Here is an 11324-nt window from a genome sequence, read left to right on the forward strand (position 1 = left end):
GTTGTTTATTTTTATTTTAAATTAAAAAATAAACCTTAAAAATATCTAAGTCCAATATTATCTAAAGTATTTGTGCCACTAAATCTCATAACTAAGTAGATTAACCCAAAATAGTTAATACCTGAAAATTTTAGGATCAAGGTACAAAAACCTTATTCAATAAAAGCTACAAGTGAACCCTAATACTATAGGATAAATAAACTTTAATAAGGCATTAGTCATAAATCACTATTGCATAAACAAATAGTTTAGCAACATCCCATCCTAGGATTTGAATTGATTTTAATAAACCTAACATATACCCATCCAATTAAACTTTAATAAGGTATTAGTCACAAATCACTATTGCATAAACAAATAGTTTAGCAACATCCCATCCTAGGATTTGAATTAATTTTAATAAACCTAACATATACCCATCCAATTATTCATGAACATGACTTTATAAACTATTAATAATCACGGGTCGTGATACAAAGTAAATAATGAAAGAAATATCAATTACCCAAACAAATTAGGAGTAGCAAAAGTAATCAGAACATTAGAATGGATAAGAGTAAAACTTATCATAGGTTTAACTCATTATAGTAGATCCATGTAGATACCCTATTAGTAAATTGAGCACAATGAGGACAAAAAAACAAGTAGCAATGAAATTTATTATAGTTATGATACTTTAGGATGATAATACATTTTGTTTAGCATCACAATCCATTATTTTATAATTCTAAAGACTAACAATACGTATGTATTACATGTTTTAAATGGACCAATTACAAGATCCAAAATAAAAGTATTAAAAGAAACATTAAATAAATGCTCTGTTACTATTCTCTTGCATCCATATATATACATACAGAGACACATTGCCCATCTTGTGTTGAAGCAATAACAGCATATAAGGTAACAAAGCAAAGCAAGATTCAAGGGCTGTCTTTTGCACATTTTCAATTATCTTTAAACAGTTTTCCTACTTCTCCCTTCCTTTTAATTTTCAAACAATTACTACAATAATAATAATAATAATAATGTTGGTAATAATAATGATAATAATATTAGTAATAATAGTAATATTAATAGTGATAGTAGTAGTAATAGTTATGATAATAAAAATAATAATAGTAGTAGTACTAATAATAGTAGTTGTAATAATAATAACGTTAATGATAATACAATTAATATTCATAATAATAGTTATAAGAGTAATAATAATAGTTTGTTATCATTGTTTTCTTCACAAAAAAAAAAATATGCACTTATAATTTAGCATAAAAAGTTACTAGCATGTGCATTATATATGTCAGTATATAGAAGGCATGCTTACACTTTGGTTGTAGCATGCAACATGTCCTCCCAGTAGTTAAAATTATCTATCCACCATATACTTTTATGTGTTCCTTTTTTTTGTTTTTATTTTTTAAATTTCTTATGCTTTTTCCTTAATTCTTCTATAATTTTTTTTTAAAAAAAATTTCAACTTATTTTTACTAAAAAATACTTAAACATGGATAGGAGAAAAAAAGAGAGTGAAAAAATGAATTTAAGCAATAAAAAAAAAGGGTTATGATAGGGATAATGCTACAAAAAAGAAAAGCAGAACCAATAACAAAGCTCAAACTTAATAAATCAATATTAAATGATGAAAATAAAAAGAAAACAATTTCTAAAATGGATTAAAAAAAAACTGAACTCAAACAAGAAAAATAACTGAAATTGGTAGCATTGATTATGAGACTAAGACTACTTTATAAAAGGTAAACACAAAAAAAATATAAAGCAAAATTTTTAATTATAAAAAATAAAACAATGAAGACTAAATCTTGCATTATAAATAATTGAAAGAAACTAATCAGGGATTACAAAATAAATGAAGAAAAGGAGCAATGAAAAAAAAAGGACCAAAATTTGAAAAAAAAATTGAATTAAAAGCACAAAATAAAAATAAATAAATGAAAAGGATAAAAAGTAATAATAAAAAAATAATGATCAAATTAGATATAAAAAAATAAATTAAATTAAATATAAAAAGATGAAATTAACAAAAAAAACTTTACAAAGTATTAAAATCAAAATAAATAAAAATTAAAAGAATAAAAACTAAATTCAAAATAAATAAAAATTCAAGGGTTTAAAGGCCTGACACAAATATCAAAATCTAAAAAAAAGAAAAAAAAAAAAAACTCATCACTCCTAACTTGCCCAACACACCACTTTAAAAGTTATACCACAACCTTGTGTTTCAGATGAGATAACGATTGAGTTTTTTTGTTTTCCATGTGATCCTCACGCAACTTCGTAATAAAAGCATGAAGGACTAGGACATGCTGATGTATACATGGCATACGTCATTATATTTTATTAATTTATTAATATTTTTACAGGACAGATTATGAAAAAGCATCGATGTACATATCATTATTAAAAAAAAAAGCGATGAGACAAACATAAAAATGCCTTCCAAGTCATTCTTAAATTTTGAAAAGTAAAAGGATAAGTATATAATTTTAGTCCGAAAAAAAAAAAGGTTTTTGGATTATCACTGCGTTCCAAACTTCTTTAAAACTTTGCTATCGTGCATGATGGGACCTGTGGTATCTTCAATAATTTAACTATCTCACACAGCACATGAAACCCAGCTATACAACTGTGAGAGGACCCCCACAAATTTGTTTTTGGAGACAAATATCTTTTCTTTTATTAATTCCACCGTACCCATGAATTATTTATTTCACTGAACCCTCCTCTATCAACAACAAAAGAAAACAGTAGCCATTAAAGAGACCGCACAGCGAAGAAAGACCCACATTAATCTAAAAAAAAAATAAGCACATACAATGTAACAAAGCAAAGCAGGGAGCCGTCTTTCACACGTTTTGAATTGCCTTTAACCAGTTTTCCAACTAATGTTGTTGCTATGCCGACGGTATTATGGATGAAATATATAGATTTTTTTTTTTATATAAAAAGTGATTCAGTATCATGGAAGTTTTTGCGAATAATTTTATTGATATAATTACCGAGAGATCCAAACTAGGATCTTTATACAGTGACATTACTAATTTACTGTCAACATTACTAATAGAATCACCGAAGAAAGTATTATGTTAGTGATTCTATCAGTAAAAGTTAATATATTATCATTTTGCTAATCCTTTCCTCCCTTATTTCTCTTTCTTCTTTCTCATCCCAGCTCTCCCCTTCTAAACTGCAAACAACCCCCCTAAAAATATCTCATTCTTCTTAACACAAGTCATCTTTCTTTAACTTTTATGATCACAACATCTATATTTTGATTTATTGTGGATTTTATTATTTGTTGTAAGTAAATCTATCTTTTTAATTTTAACATTTAAATGTTAATTTTATTGTTTTTTTATTGTTTTTTTAGTATATATATTTTGTTAGAGTATGTATATGTTTTATTGTTATTTTTTAAACAAACTTGTAGTATGAATGTATAATTTTGTACTTGTTACAATTTGTTTTAGATTTTGTAAAATTATATTTGTATATAAATTATTGAAACTTTGTTGAATTACCAAATTAGATGTGCTATGATAAATGATTAATAACTTGTTTAACAAGTCCATTTTAATTTTTATCAATGATATTACAGAGTTGTAATTTCCATAAATTTATATGTATAAATTTGTATGGATTTTGATAATTGATAATGAATATTTATGAGAAGTGTTAATTAATTTGTTGGATAATGTTAAGGTAAACCAATATTTTTGCAAATTTATTTACTTAACACTGTTAATTAATATATGTTATCATCATAATTTATAAAGGTTCGATACAAGTCATGAATGATCATTCATGGATGTGTTAAAATTAACCCCAAGGATTGCGAGGATGAATTATTGTAATGGGGTTTAGGGTTTTATTAATTTCACAACATCTATTCCTAGAAATTTTACTAGAGGTAGTATTAGGTGTTCATGCCGGAAGTGTAAGAATAAAAAAGTATCTGCATTTAGATGTTGTAATAATACATCTTCTATACAACGGGTTCATAGAGAATTACCTGTGTTAGTATGCACATAGAGAACTATTTGTTCATGATGAGAGCGTGGTAAAAAGGGTGGTTGGGTCAACTTCTAGTGTTAACAACATGCATGGAGTTGCAAATGACAACAGTAATCCTTATAGCCATATGATTATAGATACAATAAGAATGAATCAAAGTAATCTCAGTCAATATTCAATCATAGTAGAAGAACCTAATACAAATTCAACTAGGTTTTTTTGTTGGCAGAGTTGAAAAGGATGTTACACCTCCGCATCTCTCTCATGAAGAATTGCATGATATTGTATCAGAGTACGATAACATTGTGTTTGGTTTCCAATCAAGTAATTAAGCAGAAGTTTCCTGTTTTTAGTTTGACCCATACTTGCGTAAAGCAAAGTATTTTTAGGAGGTTCTTTATTGGAAGACCAATCTCCTCCACCATAATCTTGATATCAAGTATATAAAAAAGAATGTGTTTAAGAATATTTTCAACACCATTATAGATGTGAAGGGGAAAACAAAGGACAACATTAAGGCTAAATTAGATATAGCTTTGTTTTGTATCCTTGAAAATATGGAGTTGGTTTTTGATGGGTCACGAGTTGCAAAACCAAAAGCAAGCTTCGTGTTAGAAAAAAAATGCAGAACTGCTAATATATAATAGGCTTAATAGTTTGCGTTTTCTCGATGGACATGCCTCCAACATATCAAGGTTGGTTAATATGAAAGAATGCAGATTGTATTGAATGAAGAGTCATGACTGCCACGTGTTTATGCAAACACTCATTCCATTAGCTTATCATGATTTGTTGCCAAAGGAGATATGGGATGCACTCACGAAAATCAGTCATTTCTTTAAAGATATATGCTTGAGCAAACTGAATGTTGATCATATTGAGAGGCTTGAAACAAATATCATCAAGATAATAAGCAAAATTAAGATGATATTCCCTCTATTATTTGACTCAATGGAGTATCTACCCATACATTTATCATTTGAGGCAAAAAGTTAGAGGACCGGTCTAATATAGGTAGATGTATCCATTCGAACGATTATATATTATAGTTGCAATGTAATTCATATATAAAAGAATTTTCATTATTTTTCTTAATTGAATTTTTTTTATTAATTCCATGCAAGCACCTGACCAATATTAAGAAAAAGGTTAAGAACAATGTGCATATTGAGGCTTCAATATATGAGTCCTATATTATTGAGGAGATCTCAATATTTACCTTATTTGAGAACAAGAATAAATCGCGTTCCACCGTATGATGATAGTGGTGAAGTGTTTTTCAGGGGGAACGTGTCAATATGCTCCAATCCTAGACTGAGCTAAGACCTAAAAATATCGTAAAGGGAATTTATTTGAAATATAATTCAGACAAGCACACAATTATATTTTGTTTGGTGTGATGAGCTGAGACCTTTTATTCAGTATGTATATCATAAATTCATATAATTTTGAAAACCTTAAAGGCAACAATAACAATATTTACTGTTCAATAACTCACAACTGATTGAATCCCAAATCTTTTAATTACAAGATGAACAATTTACGATGTAGTTCAAAACATATGTAAGTACTATCATAAACTCATTACCTCTTGCAAAGTTACTACATGTCAAAGCAGAATTCTTATTTAATATTCATTGTTGTACATGATATACAATGTTTATCAAATAAGAAGGAGTGTTGTTATTGCATTGTCTTCACTATGCCTGGGCCATGAAAAAAAAATTAAATACTATAACGGTTATTTTGTTAATGAATATGTGTTTCATACTAAAGAAACAATAACGGCGTTTGTATTTTGTTATTTTGTTAATGAGTATGGAAGAAAGACATACAATAACGGCGTTTGTGTTAAAGGATCGACTTATAGTGAGTTTGAAGTTGACTATTATGGTAAATTATAAGAGCTTATCGAATTGCAATATCATAACGAGCAGAATATAGTGTTTTTATTCAAATGCTATTAGTACGACACCACTAATATTTTGAAAAAAACAAGAGTTATCATACTTCAATAATATTTAAATAATAATAATAATAATATGTAAAAACTATGAATAATATTAATAAACACCGCTGCACTTCCTCGAATAGAAATGTTTTATGCTTTCAATGTGTATAAAAGACAATAGAGCAATTGGATTTGAATGACTACACGAAAATCAAAGACAAATGATGACATCAAGTCGAAACCACCTAATAAATCTGAAAAAAATAGTGTCGAAACGTAAACGATCATAAATAAATAAATAGTTTTTAAATTTTTTATAGCATTGAATTAATTTTTGATTTTGTTGTTTTAAATTGTTTTGATGTATTAATATTAAAAATAAACAAATATTATTTTGATTAATTTAAAAATAAAAAACATTTTAAAAACCAACTTATATCTTACTATCAAATATGCTCTTAGTATAAATTAATGTTATTGTGAACAATAAAATAATATGATTTTTTGGGTCATTTTCATGTATGAATATCAAAAATAAATTTTAAAAAATTAAAAAAATATTATTTTAATTTATTTACAAATAAAAATCAGTTTAAAAATAACTTACATGGAAAGCAACTTATATTAAACTATCAGACATGCTCTTAGAATAAATATGCGATTACTGTGAACAATAAAAATAGCAGTAGCACGATGTTGACTCTACAGCCTCCTCTAATAAATCCATTGACCGACGTCCTCAGCCATTAATTTCTTCAAAAGAGACCCACAACATTGCCTCAGTATTTCTTTTCTTTTTTTACATTTATTTTCTAGAAAGTACACTTTATAGATACATATAAATAAATAAAACCTCAATTATTTTAAGATTTTACAAAAAAATATATATCCTAATTCCAACTTAAAATCTATTATATAGATTTTAAATTCTTTACCCATGCAACGCCTCCTGAAAAACTCAATATTTCTTTTCTTTGCTCAAGGAAATACCCCATCTCACGACCTCCTTGCAGCCCAGAAATAATCTTTTCTTTTTTGTCTTTCTTTTCTTCGCAGAATTGTATTTCAAAGTTAATGAAAAGCATATTTTAAGTTTTCCTTTTTTCGGTAGTGATTTATAGTTTTGGCCCCACAATGAAGAAAACAATGCTATTGTAGCCAAATCCGAGTTCGACATTGATATAAACTTGACATTTCAAGTAATCAAAGATCTTTTCTTTGATTTCACGGGGACCATGAATTAAAAAGGTATTTAAAAAAGAAATAACAGTTATTTTACAAATTATTTTTTTAGAAATATATTAAAATATAAAAATTATCGTTTGATTTTTTTCTTTCTTTTTTTTGCAGACTTATATTACAAAGTCAATGAAAAACATTTCTTAAGGTCTCCTGTTCTACATTGATTTATAGTCCTGATAAGTGACCCCACAACGAAGAAATATTAAGGAATTGAATTGAATTTGGATGTGGAAACTTTGGTATCTTGAACCACTCGAAACAAAGTCATGAAAAGCCGAGCTGCATTTTTCCAAGGAACATGACAAACTGAAACTAGCCACGATGGAGATTTTGGCAAGTAATCACCTTTATAATAATAATAATAATAATAAAAACAACTTTTTTTTTGTTATACTTCAAATTTATCTTAAAAAAAAAAAGCAATAACACTAATGAGTTAGAAAAGCAGGCTGTGAATGATTTTAAAAAAAATAAGAAGGTCAATAAGCAATTTTTAACAAATTAAAAGTTAAATTGTACCCTATGATATAAAAAAACTAGATAAACAATGCAGATTTAGGATTAAATTAAATCATTATTTGAACAAATCTATATATTTTTTTAAGTTTAAGGACATAAATAAATTTTTGATAGGACAATTTAATTTAATTATAGGTCAAATTAATGGTCTAGTTAGGTTTTAGAATTAATTTGAATTCAATTTAATTTAGTATAAGGATTTAATTATACTTTAAATGAGTTAAATTAATTTTATTAAGGGGTGTAGGTAAGACAAATCAAACATCTAAGGACTAAAATAAAAGTTATCAAAACGACATTGTGTTGGTTACTATTCACCTTTTTCTTTAATTTTTTCTAAAATGAAAATTTAGGGAGGCTACTTTGAAAGTGCATTTAATTTATCATATGATGCATACTTTGAACCAATGGTTAAGATCCTTCCTAATTGAATCAAGGATCGAAAGTTTTTCTTAATGCAGACAAGATTTTATTCTTTCACCTCTATAAATATTTGTGGATTACATAGCCCAAGCATGAAGAAAATCTAGTGTAAAGTCAACCAAAAATCAGCTTTCCCTTCCTAATTTTTTTACAACAAGTTTTCTTTCTTTTTTCTCTCTTCTCTATGACCTTTGACCACCATCACACCTACCATCAACTTGAATACCATCATCTCCACCAACCTAGACCCTTACAAATGGTAGAGCAGCCACTGCGGCTCTCTCCTCTTCTTCCTCTCCTCCCTTTCCCCTTTGCAAGTTTTTTTGCCTTTTTTCCTCTTCCAATTGTAGCCACCACAATCGACTCAGGCCACCATTTCTTTAACTAACACCTCCACCACTTCATGTTAGGCCAATGACATAAGATCCTTCCCTTCTGCAAGGTTACCTTCCATTCCTCTTTTCCATTTGTAACAGCAGAGTTGCATGCAGAACTTGAATTACTGTACATGTTTTGCATATAATTCACTCATGTACACGTTTTGCATATAATTCACTCCTCTAGTGGGCTGGACCTCATTTGGCCCAACCTAACCATAAAAAGAAAGAGGATTTGTTGGGCCGAGATCAACCCAGCCCAACCCAACCTAACATGCTTGGGCTAGGCCCAACCCAATTATTTAATATTATATAAGATCATATATATTATATTTATTTTTAAAAAAAATTGTGATTTTCTTGTGTGTTTTCCTACTAATTTTTGTATGATATCATGTTGGATATTTACACTATAAGATACAAATTCAATATTAAAATACTTAGTTTCCTCCAAAACATTTCAAAAAAATATTCAAAAAAATTCTCAAAACTTTGAAATTAATTTCTCATTTAAAAAAACAAAAAAAAATATTTTCATACTTACGGTCAAATCCTAAAAAGTTTCCAAGCATATTTTCATTTAAACAAAAAACAAAAAATTGCATCTTTCTTATATTTTAAAAAATCTAAAAATAAATATCATAACCACTTTATGATTATCCATTAGGATTTGGCTAAAATTTTAAAAACCCTTTTCTAAATTTTTATAAGATCTAAATGTAGACTTTAATATTTATAGGGTGTAAAACTACGCAATAGAATAAACTCTCGGGTATTAAAGATACAAGATGTAAAAATACAATGCTAAAATTTAAACTTTATAATGGTTGAAATTTAGCTCAATAAGGTAAGAGATTCTCTCACGAAGGGAGATCTACCTTTAACCTTAGATAAGACTAACAAATAAAAACCCGACCTATAAAAATAATCAAACAATAATGCAATTTATTTTAGGTACAATGCATTAGAGGTGATGTGTCTTTTTCTTGCATAACCAATCTTTTACTTAGACTCTCGCAAACCATAAGTTTTTAATAACTATAATATTAGATGACGACTCTTGAACATTAATCATAATTTTATATTCAAATTCATTTCTTTTCCCAACACACACTCCTCATCAAGAGCCACGATAAAAATCTCATCATCATTGATGGCATTGTGACACACCCACAATAACAATAATGAACGTTAATCTAAACAAAAAAAAATTGCATTGTAAAATTAATATTTTGCTATTTCGGTGTAATTTCGATATTCTCTGTGAGGCCATAATAAAGTCTTCTATGTTTCCTAGAACTATTAAAGAGACTCTATTGTTATAGGGCAACAATAAACCTAAAGTGTCTCATTTCATCTAACTATCGTGCCGAACTGTATAAATACTCATCTAGAATTAATCGATCTTACTTAGAATTAAGGAATGTAAGTTTGAGCTCTTGCTCGTCATAAAAATATGAAGATTCTTATTGAAATATTCATCAAGTCTTACAGTTCAGTAGTTGATGGTGCATGATTTTTCAAAAAATAAAACATCTTGTTTGGACCATGGCTTGAACAGACCGCCTCCAATCATTTGAGCTGGGCCTAAACGAATTACTCTTTTTTCTTTGGTATCTTCAACAATTCCACGATCCCACACCACATGTATCTGATGATGGCTATTGCCCACTAACTATTGACATGTTCCTCGTTTTCTATGGCAATCAAGCTATTGGTATTGCTAACTAATGCTTTTTCTTTCGTTTCAACCAGAAACGATTCAAAAATCCCAAGCATTTTCTATGGCAACCAAGGTATTGGTATTGTGAACTAGTGTCTTTTCTTTCGTTTCAACCAGAAATGATTCAAAAATCCCAAGCATGTTCTATGGAAATCAAGCATGTTCATGCCCTAATAATTTCTTTCGGTATACATAATGTTTTTCTATGTTTTTTCCCAGGCTTCATTTTGACATTAGTGATTTTCCCAAGACTCTCCTAGCACACCTTAAATTCTTCCAATTGAAATTTCAGGATGCTCTGTTACTATTCTCTTGCATCCATATATATATATATAGACACACACATATATCTGATGATGACTACTGCCCATCTTGTGTTGAAGCAATAAGCGCATACAAGGTAACAAAGCAAAGCAGGGAGGTGTCTTTCACACGTTTTCAATTGCTTTTAAAGAGTTTTCCAACTAATGCTATTGCTATACCGACAACATTATAGACAAAATATGTTGTTACTTAATTTTGGACCCCACATGCTAGAGATGATGTATACCCGTTTTGAACTAAGTGTGGGAGTGCATCTCATGTTTACTAGAAAATTGACAAAAGCGAAAAAAAAAAGGGGTTCTGCTACTGTCGCAATTTTTTTCTTTTGTTCCAACTTAGGCTCTAATTTTGACTTGGTTTCGTATGATATTTGACCATCTTAGCTATATTCTGTCACTCATGACATGTTCAAAAATTGACCTATACCTTTATTAGGTCCTAGGGATCATTGTTTTTAGGGCAGATTCTCAGTCAGATTTGGATGCTTTAGCATTGTCAGATTAAGAACCTTTTTGACCAACTAGATTACTGCTAGTTTCTGTTCTATAAAATAATTTTATCTCACTTCGACTCCTTCATCAAAGTTGTAGTCCTAAAAACTTAGATGATATTTAGCTTTTGAATCACTTCATTTTGATATCAGAGGCTCAAGATGTTCCCGTTTGAATATCTAACATGAAGGCAAAGAATTCTACCGCGAGAAGGATATTGACCCGAGTCTGCACTAAAAAAA

Source organism: Populus euphratica, unplaced genomic scaffold (assembly GCF_000495115.2).
Source record: "Populus euphratica unplaced genomic scaffold, PopEup_1.0 scaffold878.1, whole genome shotgun sequence".
Lineage (NCBI taxonomy): Eukaryota > Viridiplantae > Streptophyta > Magnoliopsida > Malpighiales > Salicaceae > Populus > Populus euphratica.